General features: G+C 40.1%; 1 protein-coding gene across 4 annotated transcripts in view; it reads left to right on the top strand.

Moving 5' to 3' along the window:
* LOC117326834 (arrestin domain-containing protein 4-like) overlaps window positions 1-20693 on the top strand; it is a 123040-nt gene that overhangs the window by 58285 nt on the left and 44062 nt on the right. Inside the window, exon 1 of one of the 4 annotated variants that reach the window (XM_033883603.1) lies at window positions 2989-3306. The exons of 1 other annotated variant lie outside the window; for it this stretch is intronic. The gene's annotated coding sequence lies outside the window, so the exon portion shown is untranslated. Of the gene's footprint in view, window positions 1-2988; window positions 3307-13646; window positions 13802-18929; window positions 19150-20693 lie in introns of those variants that run through there. 2 more of the 4 variants (XM_033883604.1, XM_033883602.1) reach the window with 2 other exon arrangements.

Raw genomic sequence — 20693 nt, 5'->3', positions numbered from 1 at the left:
TTCAATAATGTTTTAGAATTCACATAAAAGGTTTGTATAATTGATCTGTATACAAATCTCCTGATGAATAGGGGAGGATGAAATAACACACAGTTACTGTTTTTATCTGTCATCTTCATATCTCTGTGACATATTTTTTTTTTTTTTGTAGTTTATCAAATCCTTGAGATAAATCTATAAATGACTGTATCATGCGTCATCTTAGTAACAGAGATTTGCTAATTACAAATCTAGTGATTATCATATTTCAGTTGTAATTGAAACTTGAGTCACTAGTTGATGGTTCAATGATATCAGGCTTTCTGGTTGTCGATTTAATGATTGTAAATTATCATATAATTTAGGTAAGGTTTGAAAGGTTGATAACTTTAACACAGGAATAATGTGTAAAGTAGCATATAACCTTAATTTTAAATCTCGGGTATAAAATATAAAGTAGTATATTCTAATTAACACAGATCACGAAGATGTGTAATGTAATACAGAGGAATCTGCTTATTTATATTATACATTTACATATATTTTTCCAGGTGAAAATATGCAAATATGCAGAGTATGCAAATAGGCGGAGTTATATAGGGTTTGGCTCCTCCCTAGACATGGAAAATGTGCACTAGCCCCATACTTGTAATGATCATTTGCAAGCAAAAAACAAATTAAAAGAATGATTTTGGAAGAATTGAAGTGTTTTCATAATATGATTTTAAGATGAATTTATTGAAATGTGATTTAGAATGGCTGTTGAGTATAAACAATGTGCTGAGAGTAAAAACAATCTTATACTTTCTTATGCAAATAAGCGGAGTTCATTGCAAAAGTCCTGCAAATTCTTGGAGTTTGAATACAAAGTAGGGAAAAAGCGGGACTCGAGAATGTTTCGCTAATAAGCAGATTATGCCATTAAGTGGATTCCGCTGTATATATATCGAAACTCTTAACACAAATCAAAGGTGTAATGTATCTTGTCTTTTTGTTATACAGAGTTATCTACTCTTCTGTGTAGGCACTGCTTGTTATGTCATTTGTTTGTGAGAGTTAACATCATGGATTTGTGAGAAAACAACGTGATTTTCTCACACAAGCTAAAGACCTCACACTCTTTACCTGTTAACATGAGCAGAAAACTCTGTATTGACAAGACAGAATAAGGTAGTGTAATTCTTAAACAAATCATAGGAATAATGTGTAAGGTACAGCTCAACTCAGTTACAAGTTTCTGACATGATATATTGGCTATCATACACCCTTAACTTTAACACTTTGTACTATTTTATAATGTATAATTACAACTGAGTAGCAATGAGTCTCCTTGTGTTCTCGTTAATTACATTTGCTTCTTCTGGAAATTAATAAAAAAAAATCAGATTTAAGATCTTTGTAAAGAAAAAATCAGATTTAAGATCTTTGTAAAGAAATAGATAACTTTTGTTTTCAAAGGAGATAAATGAATTGTTACCTGATAATTTCCATATTGATAGGAGAGAATACTATTAACTGGAATGAAAGGTTAATGTATCTTACTATACTAGAGTTCCAGGGACTTCACACACAGGTGAGACAAACAGAAATATGCTGTCCTATATATAACACATTTTCTTAGACATTACTCCAGGAACTTCTGCTAATAGATATGAAGAATGCCTTGCTTTGATATGCATGTATAGAGTTGAGTTTGAAATCTAAATATCAATCTTAAGTATTTTACAATTATTTTTATGGGGTTGATATTGAAATCTAGGTGTTTTATATTACGTTATGGAGTTGATATTAAAATCTAGGTGTTTTATATTACGTTATGGAGTTGATGTTGAAATCTAGGTGTTTTATATTACATTATGGGGTTGATATTGAAATCTAGGTGTTTTATATTACGTTATGGAGTTGATGTTGAAATCTAGGTGTTTTATATTATGTTATGGAGTTGATGTTGAAATCAAGGTGTCTTATATTACGTTATGGAGTTGATATTGAAATCTAGGTGTTTTACATTACGTTATGGGGTTGATATTGAAATCTAGGTGTTTTATATTACGTTATGGAGTTGATGTTGAAATCTAGGTGTTTTATATTACGTTATGGAGTTGATGTTGAAATCTAGGTGTTTTACATTACGTTATGGGGTTGATATTGAAATCTAGGTGTTTTACATTACGTTATGGAGTTGATATTGAAATCTAGGTGTTATATATTACGTTATTGAGTTGAGGTTGAAATCTAGGTGTTTTACATTACGTTATGGAGTTGATGTTGAAATCTAGGTGTTTTACATTACGTTATTGAGTTGAGGTTGAAATCTAGGTGTTTTACATTACGTTATGGAGTTGAGGTTGAAATCTAGGTGTTTTACATTACGTTATTGAGTTGAGGTTGAAATCTAGGTGTTTTACATTACGTTATGGAGTTGGTGTTGAAATCTAGGTGTTTTACATTACGTTATGGAGTTGAGGTTGAAATCTAGGTGTTTTACATTACGTTATTAAGTTGAGGTTAAAATCTTAGCTACTGTTTTTCATTACTTTATTGAGTTAATGTTGAAATCTAAGCTTGGTGATTTACATTACATTGTGGAGTTGATGTTGAAATCTAAGCTTGGTGATTTACATTACATTGTGGAGTTGATGTTGAAATCTAAGCTTGGTGATTTACATTACATTGTGGAGTTGATGTTGAAATCTAAGCTTGGTGATTTACATTACATTGTGGAGTTGATGTTGAAATCTAAGCTTGGTGATTTACATTACATTTTGGAGTTGATGTTGAAATCTAAGCTAGGTGTTTTCCATTAGGTTATTACTCGACATTTATGAGTAAATCTTGGCAGTGAAGATTTTCTGTGTACTGTTGGGATTAATTCAGCGTGAACAGTTACATGTCCTCTCAAGGCTTTTACTGTCTGGTATGTGAATGAAGATATATACATTTCAGTGTACTACGCCTGACAGGGTCGTTACCAATATACACTTCTTGGATAGAATTCTCAGCGCTTGTTTATCTGGCAAAAGTCTTGATCTTGAATTTAGAAATAGATGTCACCCCATCATTTAAGTGGAGAGCTGTAACTTTGCCTGAAGTTAGAATTATTGAGTTACACATGTGAGAGTAAGGAGGATATCTGTCATTCTCGTGTGGTGACAATCGCTCTTCATCATTAGGTGTGTGTGTGGATCATTCAGGTGTAAGTGGGTCAGGAACCGAGCCAGGGATTATAATGTGGTGGCCAAGTGAACCACGGACAACACGGACACACACAGACACACATGGACACACATGGACACACACGGACACACATGGATATGACAGGCTGAGGTACTGATGCTTTTATTGCTTATAAATGCTATTGTTAATGTGTCGCTGATTAATCCTCAGGTCCATCTCGTATTGTATACACTTCTCCCGGTGGTTACAAGAGAAAGATGTTTGGCATGAAATCTTTGTAAGATTATAGAATACGGAATTCTTCCAAAATCTGTTGTTAGTTTGATCTCTATTCTGGCTTTATAGTATGATTGACAATATTCTAGGTGTTGGTAGTCCCTACTCTGACTACAGTGTGCAGTATTTATATTAGGGATGAGAGATCTGCCTGCTGACCTGTCTACAATGTCCGTCACGTTTCTGTAGTTATCCAGTGTTCTAACATACAATGAAAGTTCTAGTTCAGTTCTGGCTAATATCAATACTGAACTGATATACTCCTGATATTGTTGATATAAATAAGGTGATAGTTAGCTCCCTCTAAGATTTGTATCTTTATTACCCCACTCAGAAATCCCCCTCCCCTATGATCTACCAGCCTGCCTCTTTCTCTGAATTCCTTCTCATGGGATGTCACCTACCTACCTAAAGTGCCCCTCCTAATAAAGTTTTTTTCAATTTTGTTGGTATCCCCCCTCCCTCCTTCTATTAAGGTTCATACAGGTGTCAGACCCCTCTTCTAAAGCCCCCACAAAGTTTGTCAAGGCTTCCCTTCCATCCTAAACCCACTCCCCCTATACAGTTTAGTCTCCCCTTCCATCCTAAACCCACTCCCCCCTGTACAGTTTAGTCTCCCCTTCCATCCTAAACCCACTCCCCCTGTACAGTTTAGTCTCCCCTTCCATCCTAAACCCACTCCCCCTATACAGTTTAGTCTCCCCTTCCATCCTAAACCCACTCCCCCTATACAGTTTAGTCTCCTCTTCCATCCTAAACCCACTCCCCCTGTACAGTTTAGTCTCCCCTTCCATCCTAAACCCACTCCCCCTATACAGTTTAGTCTCCCCTTCCATCCTAAACCCACTCCCCCTGTACAGTTTAGTCTCCCCTTCCATCCTAAACCCACTCCCCCTGTACAGTTTAGTCTCCCCTTCCATCCTAAACCCACTCCCCCTATACAGTTTAGTCTCCCCTTCCATCCTAAACCCACTCCCCCTATACAGTTTAGTCTCCCCTTCCATCCTAAACCCACTCCCCCTATACAGTTTAGTCTCCCCTTCCATCCTAAACCCACTCCCCCTGTACAGTTTAGGTTCCCCTTCCATCCTAAACCCACTCCCCTATACAGTTTAGTCTCCCCTTCCATCCTAAACCCACTCCCCCTGTACAGTTTAGTCTCCCCTTCCATCCTAAACCCACTCCCCCTGTACAGTTTAGTCTCCCCTTCCATCCTAAACCCACTCCCCCTATACAGTTTAGTCTCCCCTTCCATCCTAAACCCACTCCCCCTATACAGTTTAGTCTCCCCTTCCATCCTAAACCCACTCCCCCTATACAGTTTAGTCTCCCCTTCCATCCTAAACCCACTCCCCCTGTACAGTTTAGGTTCCCCTTCCATCCTAAACCCACTCCCCTATACAGTTTAGTCTCCCCTTCCATCCTAAACCCACTCCCCCTATACAGTTTAGTCTCCCCTTCCATCCTAAACCCACTCCCCCTGTACAGTTTAGTCTCCCCTTCCATCCTAAACCCACTCCCCCTATACAGTTTAGTCTCCCCTTCCATCCTAAACCCACTCCCCCTGTACAGTTTAGTCTCCCCTTCCATCCTAAACCCACTCCCCCTATACAGTTTAGGTTCCCCTTCTATCCTAAACCCACTCCCCCTGTACAGTTTAGTCTCCCCTTCCATCCTAAACCCACTCCCCCTATACAGTTTAGTCTCCCCTTCCATCCTAAACCCACTCCCCCCTGTACAGTTTAGTCTCCCCTTCCATCCTAAACCCACTCCCCCTATACAGTTTAGTCTCCCCTTCCATCCTAAACCCACTCCCCCTGTACAGTTTAGTCTCCCCTTCCATCCTAAACCCACTCCCCCTGTACAGTTTAGTCTCCCCTTCCATCCTAAACCCACTCCCCCTATACAGTTTAGTCTCCCCTTCCATCCTAAACCCACTCCCCCTATACAGTTTAGTCTCCCCTTCCATCCTAAACCCACTCCCCCTGTACAGTTTAGTCTCCCCTTCCATCCTAAACCCACTCCCCCTATACAGTTTAGTCTCCCCTTCCATCCTAAACCCACTCCCCCTATACAGTTTAGGTTCCCCTTCTATCCTAAACCCACTCCCCCTATACAGTTTAGGTTCCCCTTCTATCCTAAACCCACTCCCCCTATACAGTTTAGGTTCCCCTTCTATCCTAAACCCACTCCCCCTGTACAGTTTAGTCTCCCCTTCCATCCTAAACCCACTCCCCCTATACAGTTTAGTCTCCCCTTCCATCCTAAACCCACTCCCCCTATACAGTTTAGTCTCCCCTTCCATCCTAAACCCACTCCCCCTATACAGTTTAGTCTCCCCTTCCATCCTAAACCCACTCCCCCTAGTACAGTTTAGTCTCCCCTTCCATCCTAAACCCACTCCCCCTGTACAGTTTAGTCTCCCCTTCCATCCTAAACCCACTCCCCCTATACAGTTTAGTCTCCCCTTCCATCCTAAACCCACTCCCCCTATACAGTTTAGTCTCCCCTTCCATCCTAAACCCACTCCCCCTGTACAGTTTAGTCTCCCCTTCCATCCTAAACCCACTCCCCCTGTACAGTTTAGTCTCCCCTTCCATCCTAAACCCACTCCCCCTGTACAGTTTAGACTCCCCTTCCATCCTAAACCCACTCCCCCTGTACAGTTTAGTCTCCCCTTCCATCCTAAACCCACTCCCCCTATACAGTTTAGTCTCCCCTTCCATCCTAAACCCACTCCCCCTGTACAGTTTAGTCTCCCCTTCCATCCTAAACCCACTCCCCCTGTACAGTTTAGTCTCCCCTTCCATCCTTAACCCACTCCCCCTATACAGTTTAGTCTCCCCTTCCATCCTAAACCCACTCCCCCTGTACAGTTTAGTCTCCCCTTCCATCCTAAACCCACTCCCCCTGTACAGTTTAGTCTCCCCTTCCATCTTAAACCCACTCCCCCTGTACAGTTTAGACTCCCCTTCCATCCTAAACCCACTCCCCCTGTACAGTTTAGTCTCCCCTTCGATCCTAAACCCACTCCCTCTGTACAGTTTAGTCTCCCCTTCCATCCTAAACCCACTCCCCCTATACAGTTTAGTCTCCCCTTCCATCCTAAACCCACTCCCCCTATACAGTTTAGTCTCCCCTTCCATCCTAAACCCACTCCCCCTATACAGTTTAGACTCCCCTTCCATCCTAAACCCACTCCCCCTGTACAGTTTAGTCTCCCCTTCCATCCTAAACCCACTCCCCCTGTACAGTTTAGTCTCCCCTTCCATCCTAAACCCACTCCCCCTATACAGTTTAGGCTCCCATTCCTTCCTCAAGCCCCTGGAGGCTCCTGTCTTAAGTTCCATTCCTCTATATCTGTCAAAACCCCTGTCATAAAGTCCATCTTCATAAGTCATTCTAAATCTTTCTTCATTAAATCTTACATTCCTTTCCTTTTAAAACTTCTGGCCTCCTTTCAGACTGACAATATTTCCCTATACAAATTTTAACCAGACCTGACGCTCAAAGTTGCTGATATCAGCGAAAGTCTATAACTGTGAGTTTTCATCAAGACGTTTATTACTTCTGGTGAAAAATGATGGCTTGACATGAAATATGCCTCACAAACAATGTATAATTTTCCGAGAGAATGATTATAATCGGTCTTAGAAAAATGATTCATGAACTGCGTAAATAATCCTAGAACAACAAAATATTCGTATTCAATCTACCAACTACATGTAAATTTATTCATAACATATGAAAATTGCATGTAGTGTATATCTGCAGCGAGGCTGTCACAGCATCAGTACATGTTAAACACATGTCACAACGTCCTCATATGTCATGTAAACTTCTTCATTTCTTATAAACATTAGAAACAGCATTACTCATGACTCATACACACCAGAGGTTGCTACTTAGAGTGAAATGTGGTGTTGACATTTCTTATAGGATCAAGGTCAAATTTGTTATCCAAGGTCAAAATCAAGGTTGGTAATTTGAAGAGTCAAAGTGTGCCTGGTTCAGTCTAAAAGGAAACTGAAATAAGATATTCTTGTTGATCACTCGGGAAGTGTTATATTGCACTGATTTAGATATTATTTCATTGGTCTTCAAAGATGGTAGTAGTGTTTGATATGATTGTTTTTAATATCACTGAAGCTACCTAGTTACAAAGTTATATAGTTTCCAAGGCCATACCCAGCTATTAAGGAACAAATATACAAGTATTTACTGAAGTTGTATCATAGTTCTGATCAAAATGACATGGATATACATTATATAAGTTGACTTGTGAAATCATACTTTTAAAATGATTTAGCTCCCTGCTATTACCAGGTTTATTGATTCTGAAGTAGACAATTGTTATATTGCTGCCCTTCGGACATATAACGCCTATAGCAAGGATATTCTGAAGAAACATTGATTGCAATCAGACAGTATTTAAATACATGTAGATTGTCTGTTAATGTAGAAATACATGTAGATTGTCTGTTAATGTAGAAATACATGTAGATTGTCTGTTAATGTAGAAATACATGTAGATTGTCTGTTAATGTAGAAATACATGGAGATTGTTCTTGTTAATGTAGAAATACATGTAGATTGTCTGTTAATGTAGAAATACATGTAGATTGTCTGTTAATGTAGAAATACATGTAGATTGTCTGTTAATGTAGAAATACATGTAGATTGTCTGTTAATGTAGAAATACATGGAGATTGTCTGTTAATGTAGAAATACATGTAGATTGTCTGTTAATGTAGAAATACATGTAGATTGTCTGTTGTAGAAATACATGTAGATTGTCTGTTAATGTAGAAATACATGGAGATTTTCAGTTAATGTAGAAATACATGTAGTGCTACTGAGGAAATGTTCAACACTAATAACACATGCTACATAATCATATACTTTTGTTTATCAAAAGTTTTGTATGGGCCAAGTGGTTAAGGTGTCCGGCAATTTATCACTAGCCCTCCACCCCTGGGTTGCGAGTTCGAAACCTACGTGGGGCAGTTGCCAGGTACTGACCATAGGCCAGTGATTTTTCTTTGGGTACTCCGGCTTTCCTCCACCTCCAAATCCTGGCACGTCCTTAAATGACCCTGGCTGTAAGTACGACGTTTATAAATAAAACAAACCAAAACAAACCAAAATCAGGTTTTGTTTAAATTACAGCCTTTTCATTGCTGAAGTCGAGGTGTATTTATGGTCTTTCAGGCATTTAACATGAGGTGGCATGTTTGCATTAATTTGTAATTATTTGATTAATAATTTTGATTTAAGATTGAAATGTGTATATTAAATCAACAATGGAAAGATTTATATTTAATTTGAAAATATGTAAAAAATATGTCAGGACACTGAGGATTTGTCAGGGTACTGAGGATATGTCGGACACCGAGGATATGTCAGGGGCACTGAGGATATGTCGGACACCGAGGATATGTCAGGGGCACTGAGGATATGTCGGGGGCACTGAGGATATGTCGGGGGCACTGAGGATATGTCAGGGCACTGAGGATATGTCGGGGGCGCTGAGGATATGTCGAGGGCACTGAGGATATGTCGGGGGCACTGAGGATATGTCGGGGGCACTGAGGATATGTCGGGGCACTGAGGATATGTCAGGACTTTGCTGGAGATTTATATGTTTGAAGAATTGCAAGTAGTAGTTGGGAAACCTAAGAACATCTTACACAGAGATATACGCCAGCATGCTGGAAAATAAGAAATTAACAATACTCAATGTTTTAGTTATTACAGTATTATAAATGTACAGCATCAAAATGAAAGATGAATCCAATGACAAGAGAAGTAAATTTAAGCCATGAAAAACTTCAATTTTCTTTAGATTCCTCAAGGGAAATTACTCTAAGTAAATAAAACAGCTTTGAAGTGGAACTCTTCTTTGTAATCAAAGCTGTATTACACCTAACCTGAAGTTCTTCAGTACCAAACTTATACCAATTACACTCCCCAGCATTTAGTGATGGAAGTTGTAACGTTTTTTTCTCTATAGCTCCAACCATCACCTGCATCAAGTGTGAAAATCATACTAATATATATTTTAATAGGAACAATGATTGCGCCCTGTCCAGCTTTTTCTGTTTAATGTGGACTTCAGGTTGAACAAATCAATAAGATATGTGTTAGCCCTTTTTTCTCCCACTTGAGGATCATGCATTCATTGTATATATATATATAATTCTATTGAACCTGGGTTGTATAGATGTAGGTAAATCCAGTATTATCAGTATATCTAACACACTGGTGCGAGCTGGCTGTTATTTGAGAAGCCTTTGTTACAACCAGTGGGTTAGAGAAGAAAGATTTTGGAAAATTCTGATTCGGTACTTGTACCATTTCACCTGACCTCCATATGAATTGTTATCCTTGTTTTGCACCAGAAAACAATGGTTTCCTCGCACAATTAATAGCTTTGTCTTAGCTAGGGTTCAGCCAGCGTATCAAATTATAAGTGTACTCTGTAACTACTAGCAGAAATCATGTGATTCAGTTACATTTGTTTCTGATTGGATTTCAAAGATCAATACATATAATATTTTTCTCTTATTTGTGTTTTGATGAATAAAGACTTATCACAAACAAGAGAAATCATTTCATGAGGTTAGAGTACTAGATGAACTTTGACCTTAAGATACACATTTAACACATGTATGATGTACATTGATACACCTCTTAGTAACATATACTGTATAACAATCAACAATGACCCTGGATGTTCACTGGAATCTGCTGAAAAGACAGTAAAGTACAACTGTTATGGTGTGGAAATATTGTAGTCCAAATCATATTCAATATGAGTGGGGCCTCAGGGGATAGGAGGTATAGAGTTGGGGTAGGCAGGGTTGGGATATGATCAGGTGGGGTGGAGATATGAGACAGAGAGGTGGGGTGGAGATATGAGACAGAGAGGTGGGGTGGGGTGAAGATATGAGACAGAGAAGTGGGGTGGGGTGGGGATATGAGACAGAGAGGTGGGGTGGGGTGAAGATATGAGACAGAGAGGTGGGGTGGGGTGGGGATATGAGACAGAGAGGTGGGGTGGGGTGGGGTGGAGATATGAGAGGTGGGCTGGGATGGGGTGGGGATATGAGACAGAGGGGTGGGGTGGAGATATGAGAGGTGGGGTGGGATGGGGTGGGGATATGAGACAGAGAGGTGGGGTGGAGTGGAGATATGAGACAGAGAGGTGGGATGGGGTGGAGATATGAGACAGAGAGGTGGGGTGGGGTGGGGATATAAGACAGAGAGGTGGGATGGGGTGGGGATATGAGACAGAGAGGTGGGGTGGGGTGGAGATATGAGACGGAGAGGTAGGGTGGGGTGGAGATATGAGACAGAGAGGTGGGGTGGGGTGGAGATATGAGACAGAGAGGTGGGGTGGGGTGGAGATATGAGATAGAGAGGTGGGGTGGGGTGGGGTGGAGATATGAGACAGAGAGGTGGGGTGGGGTGGAGATATGAGACAGAGAGGTGGGGTGGGGTGGAGATATGAGACAGAGAGGTGGGGTGGGGTGGAGATATGAGACAGAGAGGTGGGGTGGGGTGGGGATATGAGACATAGAGGTGGGGTGGAGATATGAGACAGAGAGGTGGGGTGGGGTGGAGATATGAGACAGAGAGGTTGGGTGGGGTGGGGATATGAGACATAGATGTGGGGTGGGGTGGGAATATGAGACATAGAGGTGGGGTGGGGTGGAGATATGAGACATAGAGGTGGGGTGGGGTGGGGATATGAGACAGAGGTGGGGTGGGGTGGGGATATGAGACAGAGAGGTGGGGTGGGGTGAAGATATGAGACAGAGAGGTGGGGTGGGGTGGGGATATGAGACAGAGAGGTGGGGTGGGGTGGGGTGAAGATATGAGACAGAGAGGTGGGGTGGGGTGGGGATACGAGACAGAGAGGTGGGGTGGGGTGGGCATATGAGACAGAGAGGTGGGGTGGGTGGGGATACGAGACAGAGAGGTTGGGTGGGGTGGAGATATGAGACAGAGAGGTGGGGTGGGGTGGAGATATGAGACAGAGAGGTAGGGTGGGTTGGAGATATGAGACAGAGAGGTGGGGTGGGGTGGGGATACGAGACAGAGAGGTGGGGTGGGGATATGAGACAGAGAGGTGGGATGGGGTGGGGATATGAGACATAGAGGTGGGGTGGGAATATGAGACAGAGAGGTGGGGTGGGGTGGAGATATGAGACATAGAGGTGGGGTGGGGATATGAGACAGAGAGGTGGGATGGGGTGGGGATATGAGACATAGAGGTGGGGTGGGGATATGAGACAGAGAGGTGGGGTGGAGATATGAGACAGAGAGGTGGGGTGGAGATATGAGACAGAGAGGTGGGGTGGGGTGGAGATATGAGACAGAGAGGTGGGGTGGGGATATGAGACAGAGAGGTGGGGTGGAGATATGAGACAGAGAGGTGGGGTGGAGATATGAGACAGAGAGGTGGGGTGGGGTGGAGATATGAGACAGAGAGGTGGGGTGGGGATATGAGACAGAGAGGTGGGGTGGAGATATGAGACAGAGAGGTGGGGTGGAGATATGAGACAGAGAGGTGGGTTGGGGTGGAGATATGAGACAGAGAGGTGGGGTGGGGTGGGGATATGAGACAGAGAGGTGGGGTGGGGTGGGGATATGAGACAGAGAGGTGGGGTGGGGTGGGGATATGAGACAGAGAGGTGGGGTGGGGTGGGGATATGAGACATAGAGGTGGGGTGGGGTGGGGATATGAGACAGAGAGGTGGGGTGGGGTGGGGATATGAGACATAGAGGTGGGGTGGGGTGGGGATATGAGACAGAGAGGTGGGGTGGGGTGGAGATATGAGACAGAGAGGTGGGGTGGGGTGGGGATATGAGACATAGAGGTGGGGTGGGGTGGGGATATGAGACAGAGAGGTGGGGTGGGGTGGAGATATGAGACAGAGAGGTTGGGTGGGGATATGAGACAGAGAGGTTGGGTGGGGTGGAGATATGAGACAGAGAGGTGGGGTGGGGATATGAGACAGAGAGGTGGGATGGGGTGGGGATATGAGACATAGAGGTGGGGTGGGGATATGAAACAGAGAGGTGGGGTGGAGATATGAGACAGAGAGGTGGGGTGGGGTGGGGATATGAGACATAGAGGTGGGGTGGGGTGGGGATATGAAACATAGAGGTGGGGTGGAGATATGAGACAGAGAGGTGGGGTGGGGTGGGGATATGAGACAGAGAGGTGGGGTGGGGTGGGGATATGAGACATAGAGGTGGGGTGGGGTGGGGATATGAGACAGAGAGGTGGGGTGGGGTGGAGATATGAGACAGAGAGGTGGGGTGGGGTGGAGATATGAGACAGAGAGGTGGGGTGGAGATATGAGACAGAGAGGTGGGGTGGAGATATGAGACGGTGGGGCGGGGTGGAGATATGAGACAGAGAGGTGGGGTGGGGTGGGGATATGAGACAGAGAGGTGGGGTGGGGTGGAGATATGAGACAGAGAGGTGGGGTGGGATAGGGGAGGGTTAGGGTTTAGGGTTTAGGGTAGATAGGACAGAAGAGAAAAGTCGTAAAGACAGGATGATGGATGGTAAGGATGGACAGAGTTCAGATTACAAAGGTCAGAAAGATGATGGAGGGGAGAGAGTGAGGGCAGGAAGACAGAATAAAGTGAGGAAGGAGAGAAGAAAGAAGGGAGGGGTTAGAGTGATTAACGAGGAATCCCATTAGCTGTACCTGCAGATTAGAGACAGAGGCAGGAAACAATGTTTTTCTCTGATGTAATCGTGGTGTTCTAATTCCCCGCTAACTCAAAGTAGCTGCAGGGCCAATTAATGCCACTACATTATACTGTTATAGAAAATATCTCCCAGAATAGTACTAAACTTTGATCCGGATACACGATTTATTCCAGCTCGTCTGCCATAATCATGGTAGGTTTTTATGTTAGTTTTTTTTTTTCGGGGCAGTTTATTTTATGGAAAGGGTGTGTACATGTAAAGTAGGTCAGTATTCAATGATATTTTTGTGGAAATGTGTGATTTTCCAGTGGAAGTATCATGCTTACATAGATCCTGAATAGTGATACAGGGGGCTAGAGGTCAAACAAGGTCATCAGGAAATTATTTCAGGGATGTATACATCTCCTATCTGGGCTATACATGAAAGATATATACAGCACATTTGAGTTGGTATATGGATGTTGTAAGTAAAACCTGCCTGTCAATATACCTCAATAACTAGCAGGACTATCAACAGGCCTCGGTGTATGTACTATACCTGTGTTACTCTATAGTAACATCTGGGCGAAAGAAGGAACTCTCCCGACTATTGATCACAAAGTATGGGTTAGACTTTGTGCTGCAGTAAAGCTGAGGGTGAGAGATACTGATAAACCTTTTGTTACTGTGAGATGTCACTCAGAGCTCATACACTGCAGTGTCTAGTGGTGTATCAGTCGTCGCTTTACTATCAAAGTTGGTTTTTTTGTTCGAATGTTTGTTCACATTTGTATTCAATTGAGAAAATCAGGACGATCATATGAATCTCGGATCTAATAGGAGTTTTGTCTCAATTGACTTTTGAAGATGTTTTAGTGGAATTTTCTTGTTAATTATGGAAGATAGCTAGCTGACAGGTATGTATTAGTTAATTAATTAATGTATGAAAGTGGAATGGATTTAGGATGAGAACTCAACTGTCGGGCCTAGATTTGTGTGTGGATAAGTGTTACATAAACCAGCACTCGAGTAGATCAAGTGGCAATCAAAATGTAGGAGGAAAATTCCTTTTTTTTTCTTTTTCTGAAAACAATATTGTGTGTTAAAAGTGATGACAACGATTTAGTCAACTTTGTATTGTCTTTCATAATGTTTTTGTAGTATTTAATATAAGACATCTTGATTACCAACTATGGAAAATGTCCTGTTTCAATTTCAAATTTATTTTTTTTATAAAGTTAAAAAAAATAAAGTAAAACTCTTATGATAGACAGCTTATTTACGGATCGTAGAATCAGAAGCTTTTGTAAAATTAACACTGTTACTTTCTAATTTGAAGTACCAGGTAATTTGTATATTTTAGCAATTACATTGATTATTACGTTCATTCCAAATGATCAAGGAAGTCATGATTAGATTCTTGACTTTTCACTAAATAAAAATATCGAACAACTTTTCCCTAAATACAAATATATCAAGCAACTTTTCCCTTAATACAAATATCAAACAACTTTTCCCCAAAGACAAATATCAAACAACTGTTTCCCTGAATACAAATATCAAACGACTTTTCCCTAAATACAAATATCGAACACTTTCAGAAGTTACAGGTACATGTAGCATGGAACTTGTGGGGAGAGAAGTCAGTGAGCATTCGATATTTCTTTTTCTTTTTCAAGAATGCTTTTTAAAAAACATTACATTTGACATCTGTGAGTGACGGTAAACATGTATGACTGTTAACTGTGTTTCTGGTTAAGCCAAGCTGGCAGACGTCAATACAATCCTGCTACTTGCATATTGGATGCATTCCACATTTGATAGATGTCAAAAGATTTGATACCAAAAAGATTTATTTTAAATATCCAATTAAAGATATCTGTTTTGTAAATAATGATTTGTATTTCAAGTAGGCTGTTTGGATGCCTGTCAATAGCTGTAAGTTTGGCAGAATTTTCTCTTTCCAGATTATTTGAACGGGCTCAGAAATTGATTTTGGGAAAAGTGAAATTATAATGAATTTTATGTTTTTATTATTTCTGTTTCAAGGAGTGTCTGAATATACCTGTTGTTTGGACAAATGTCAATTTTGTTGTAACTGCAGGAAAAAATTATTCCTGAAATTGAACACTATCCTTTTGATTTAAAGAAAAATGAAATCATAACAAATCTGACCACTCCACCATGAAATATGACTTTGTGATCTGTGATCTTTTGGTAGGTATATTTCTGTATCTGAGTGTTTGGTTATTTGGACAGTTTAGATAAATGTGATTTGGAAAAAAAAGTAGAAAAACAAATATTGGTATTTTGTTTCTGGTGACAACCATCCTTTTCATTGGTACTCTTACATGTGGTTGGAAAAGTCCCGGAAATAGTTGACACTGCAGGGTTATAATAGAAATGACCACGACGATCCAGGGTTATAATAGGAATGACCATGATGATCCAGGGTTATAATAGGAATGACCACGATGATCCACGGTTATAATATAAATGACCATGACGATCCACGGTTATAATAGGAATGATCGCGATGATCCAGAGTTATAATAGGAATGACCACGACGATCCAGGGTTATAATAGGAATGACCACGACGATCCAGGGTTATAATAGGAATGACCACGACGATCCAGGGTTATAATAGGAATGACCACGACGATCCACGGTTATAATAGGAATGACAACGATGATCCAGGGTTATAATAGGAATGACCTCGATGATCCACGGTTATAATAGGAATGACCACGGCGATCCACGGTTATAATAGGAATGACCACGACGATCCACGGTTATAATAGGAATGACCACGGCGATCCAGGATTATAATAGAAATGACCACGGCGATCCAGGGTTATAATAGGAATGACCACGGCGATCCAGGGTTATAATAGGAATGACCACGGCGATCCAGGGTTATAATAGAAATGACCACGGCGATCCAGGGTTATAATAGGAATGACCTCGATGATCCAGGGTTATAATAGGAATGACCTCGATGATCCACGGTTATAATAGGAATGACCACGATGATCCAGGGTTATAATAGGAATGACCTCGATGATCCACGGTTATAATAGGAATGACCACGACGATCCAGGGTTATAATAGGAATGACCACGATGATCCAGGGTTATAATAGGAATGACCACGACGATCCAGGGTTATAATAGGAATGACCGCGATGATCCAGGGTTATAATAGGAATGACCACGATGATCCAGGGTTATAATAGGAATGACCACGACGATCCAGGGTTATAATAGGAATGACCACGACGATCCATGGTTATAATAGGATTGACCACTGCGATCCACGGTTATAATAGAAATGACCTCGATGATCCAGGTCTTGTTGTGGCTTTAAAATCCACTTGTTTATTTCATAATACACAGATGGATGTTTTGATAACTGAATGTCAAAATCCTCAACATTTAACACATGTTTGGCTAGACATCAATTTACCATTATTTGAAAAAGCCAGGTCACATACATTTGTAGAGAAGCCTATTTGTGTTGTATTTGGCAACCCCAGAATAAAATTTTTCCAAAAATGTTTTTGCTCGTTTCAAAAACTTTTTTAAATCATTATGAGTTGAGAATCATTTGTTTTTCCAGCTTTTGGCTGAAATTTTTTAGCCTGATTCTTTAATGTCATCGCTCTGTTGACTTCATTAATTTACAGATTTGAGGTCAAGGTCACCATTTCTAATTATAGAAAATTGTTACTCTGAACCTCATCACGGTTATATTGTTGGTAATTAAAGAAAATTATCATACTCTGAAATTAATCAAGGTTATCGTTGATAATTCTAGAAAATTATAATACACTGAAGCTTTAACTAATCATAGAAAATCTTCAAAATTTGGATTTAATCAAGATCATTGTTACTAATTATAGAAAATCATTAAAATCTTGATCTAATCAAGGTCATTGTTACTTATTATAGAAAATCTTCAAAATCTGGATCTATTCAAGGTAATTGTTACTAATTATAGAAATCTTTAAAATCTGGATCTATTCAAGGTCATTGTTACTAATTATAGAAAATCTTTAAAATCTGGATCTAATCAAGGTCATTGTTATTAATTATAGAAATATTTAAAATCTGGATCTTTTCAAGGTAATTGTTACTAATTATAGAAAATATTTAAAATCTGGATCTATTCAAGGTCATTGTTACTAATTATAGAAAATCTTTAAAATCTGGATCTAATCAAGGTCATTGTTACTAATTATAGAAATCTTAAAAATCTGGATCTATTCAAGGTCATTGTTACTAATTATAGAAAATCATAACTCAGAATCTAATTTCAGATTGCTGCAGGATCACTCTTTTTAAAGTCTTCTTTGAACCTTCATATCGAGCATATTGTAATTCAGTGAACAGATTAAATTATAATTATTGAATTAATTATGACCTGAATATAGGCATTTAGATATGACAACTGCTAAGGTAGGGTATCAGAAATCATGGTTAATTTTTTTTCTGTGATGTTATATCATTATCTTTAATGTTAATTAAGGATTAACATCAATTATTTTTTCTGTTATACAGTCATAACAGAAAAAACTGGAGTGTACTCTAAATAAACCGCGAAGCGAAGCGGTTTATTTAGAGTACACTCCAGTTTTTTCTGTTATGACTGTATAACAGAAAAAATAATTAATGTTAATTCTTATAATCTAATTTCGTCTTATACACACCAAGATATTTCACTTTCTTTGGCGAACTCTTTTCTGTGATAAATTATTACGCAACGTCATCAGCCAATCAAAAATGACGTTACATTTCGCAACGTGAAATATTTTGTTATGGAAACAAAATTATTTCAGCCAATGAAAATGCGTGTTTCATACAAAATTAAATTATTTTCAAATGTTATACCTGTATTTATCTACATTATTTCCCTCTCCAGTAGGGTAAATCTCTGTTTCACTATTTTTTGACAATTGTTTTATGTTTTCCCAGGAGTTAAAACAATGAAATAATCTGTTGTGTCCTTGTTGCCAAGTGTCGGTTCCAAATCTATCATAGTTTCTGTAAGGTAGAGCGTGTGTTATCTTTTTGAAGTCATCTGCCATAAAACCACAATTCTTTGTGGCTGACCATGTAGGCCTGGTAAATCTGACCACAATTATTACTGATTGTCAGTCCGTTGGGCTGATGTACACCTACATAAATATACATGTTCAATAGCAAGGAGAATATAACTATATCATCGTAATGTTTTAGTATAAAAAATATCTAATTCACCTATACTGTCATAATTGTGGTTCTTTTGAAGAGATCACAGAATTGTTCTGAAAATCGACCCTCGTGTACGGCCGAGAAGTATTCCACTGTACCAGTCAGAGAAATAGAACCTTATAAACTGGTGTCCTATGTTCGCCTTTGTCTCCTTGTCTGTTTACAGATAAAACACTACATTCTTTTGAAGTGTCTGTATTATACGATGTACATACCTGTGCATAGCTTCGGAACAACGCAGCAGATAATCATTTCATTAATTATAAACCTAATGAGGGTGTCTGATTGTCGGCCGATGAACCACAGCATGACCGGCTAATCGTACAAAAAGCTCAACAATCACAGATCTGAAACGGCAATACACAACTCCCACTCACAACTGTAGCCCCAGCTGATCGGGGTTACCGGCAGATCACATAGACCTAGTGTAATGGAGCGAAACCCAACTAGGGATTAAATGACTTCAACTAGGTTTGTGTAATGCCATTGTTGGTGCCTTTAGTGTAGCACTAAGCCAAGACAGGCTCTTGTGGCTGGTTTGTTCTGCGTCACTGACCAGGGTATTCGCCTTGGTATACTTCCAAAGCTATGCCTTACGAGCCTCAGGAATTGTCCCTCAGGTCTGCCAGGTAATGGTGTGTTGACTACCTGAATGGAACCCCAGCAAAATTCTTCCCTCTCGGTGATATTTTCAATGTGGAAAGTATTTCTCTACCATCAGTAGTAACTCCCGTCCAGATCAGTCTTAAGGTAGGTCCCATCCAAAGTTTTGAAAATCAGGAATAATTATAGAATAATCATGGAATATTTTGGTAAATTTTCCATATTCTTTTTCATTTAATTTTACATTTATTTATTTCAACATGTCATAAAATTGGATTATAAAGTTACTAAATCAAACCAAAGTGTTGAACACTTCTTATAGACCTTGATAGCTTGTTGATGGTAAATTTTCGGGTAATTTTGTTAATGATATCCGATTGTCACCACTGACTACTAAATTAAACTGAATTAACATCAAAAGTTAGTACTGTGGAATTTTCGGAATTTCAATTAGATTGATTGTTTACATTGTAGAAGATAATGAAATTTATTGTGATAATTCTTCATAAATCAGATTAGAGACCTGATCAGCTTCTGTGGTTACCAAGGTGATCTGTACCTGTTATCAGTAAACTATTCTCCTCCAATTCAAGAAGATTTCTCCTCCGATTCCCAAGAGAATTTAATAGTCTGGTATTGTAAACAGACCTCACTACAAAGTTCCAGGCAACAGTTAACTGTTTGGAATTTTTTATGGAGAATTTTTCCATAGTTGTATGACTTATATCCTGTTGTGGGTACTATTTATATTCTAACTGGCCTACTGATCTAGGCCATGTTGATGGAAGTTGTTGTTAAAAATTTGGAATTTCCTGCTTATTCCTGTGTTGTATATTATACTTTTGTTTTAGAAATAACAGTGGTGGGGTTCAGAGGTGAAATAAAGCCATATTTCTATGATGTCATGTCATATTTGGGGGTATTGTAAGATCTTTTTTGGAGGAGGGGGTTCATGTTTAGATATTAAGAAGGAGCCTGAAGGGTAAATAGGTGAGGAAGACCAGGTAATCCTGAAGGGTAAATAGGTGAGGAAGACCAGGTAATCCTGAAGGGTAAATAGGTGAGGAAGACCAGGTAATCCTGAAGGGTAAATAGGTGAGGAAGACCAGGTAATCCTGAAGGGTAAATAGGTGAGGAAGAACAGGTAATCCTGAAGGGTAAATAGGTGAGGAAGACTAGGTAATCCTGAAGGGTAAATAGGTGAGGAAGACCAGGTAATCCTGAAGGGTAAATAGGTGAGGAAGACTAGGTAATCCTGAAGGGTAAATAGGTGAGGAAGACCAGGTAATCCTGAAGGGTAAATAGGTGAGGAAGACCAGGTAATCCTGAAGGGTAAATAGGTGAGGAAGACCAGGTAATCCTGAAGGGTAAATAGGTGAGGAAGACTAGGTAATCCTGAAGGGTAAATAGGTGAGGAAGACCAGGTAATCCTGAAGGGTAAATAGGTGAGGAAGACTAGGTAATCCTGAAGGGTAAATAGGTGAGGAAGACCAGGTAATCCTGAAGGGTAAATAGGTGAGGAAGACTAGGTAATCCTGAAGGGTAAATAGGTGAGGAAGACCAGGTAATCCTGAAGGGTAAATAGGTGAGGAAGACTAGGTAATCCTGAAGGGTAAATAGGTGAGGAAGACCAGGTAATCCTGAAGGGTAAATAGGTGAGGAAGACCAGGTAATCCTGAAGGGTAAATAGG

The sequence above is a fragment of the Pecten maximus genome, chromosome 5, assembly GCF_902652985.1.
Source record: "Pecten maximus chromosome 5, xPecMax1.1, whole genome shotgun sequence".
Lineage (NCBI taxonomy): Eukaryota > Metazoa > Mollusca > Bivalvia > Pectinida > Pectinidae > Pecten > Pecten maximus.
This window is presented reverse-complemented; position numbering and strand designations above follow the sequence as displayed.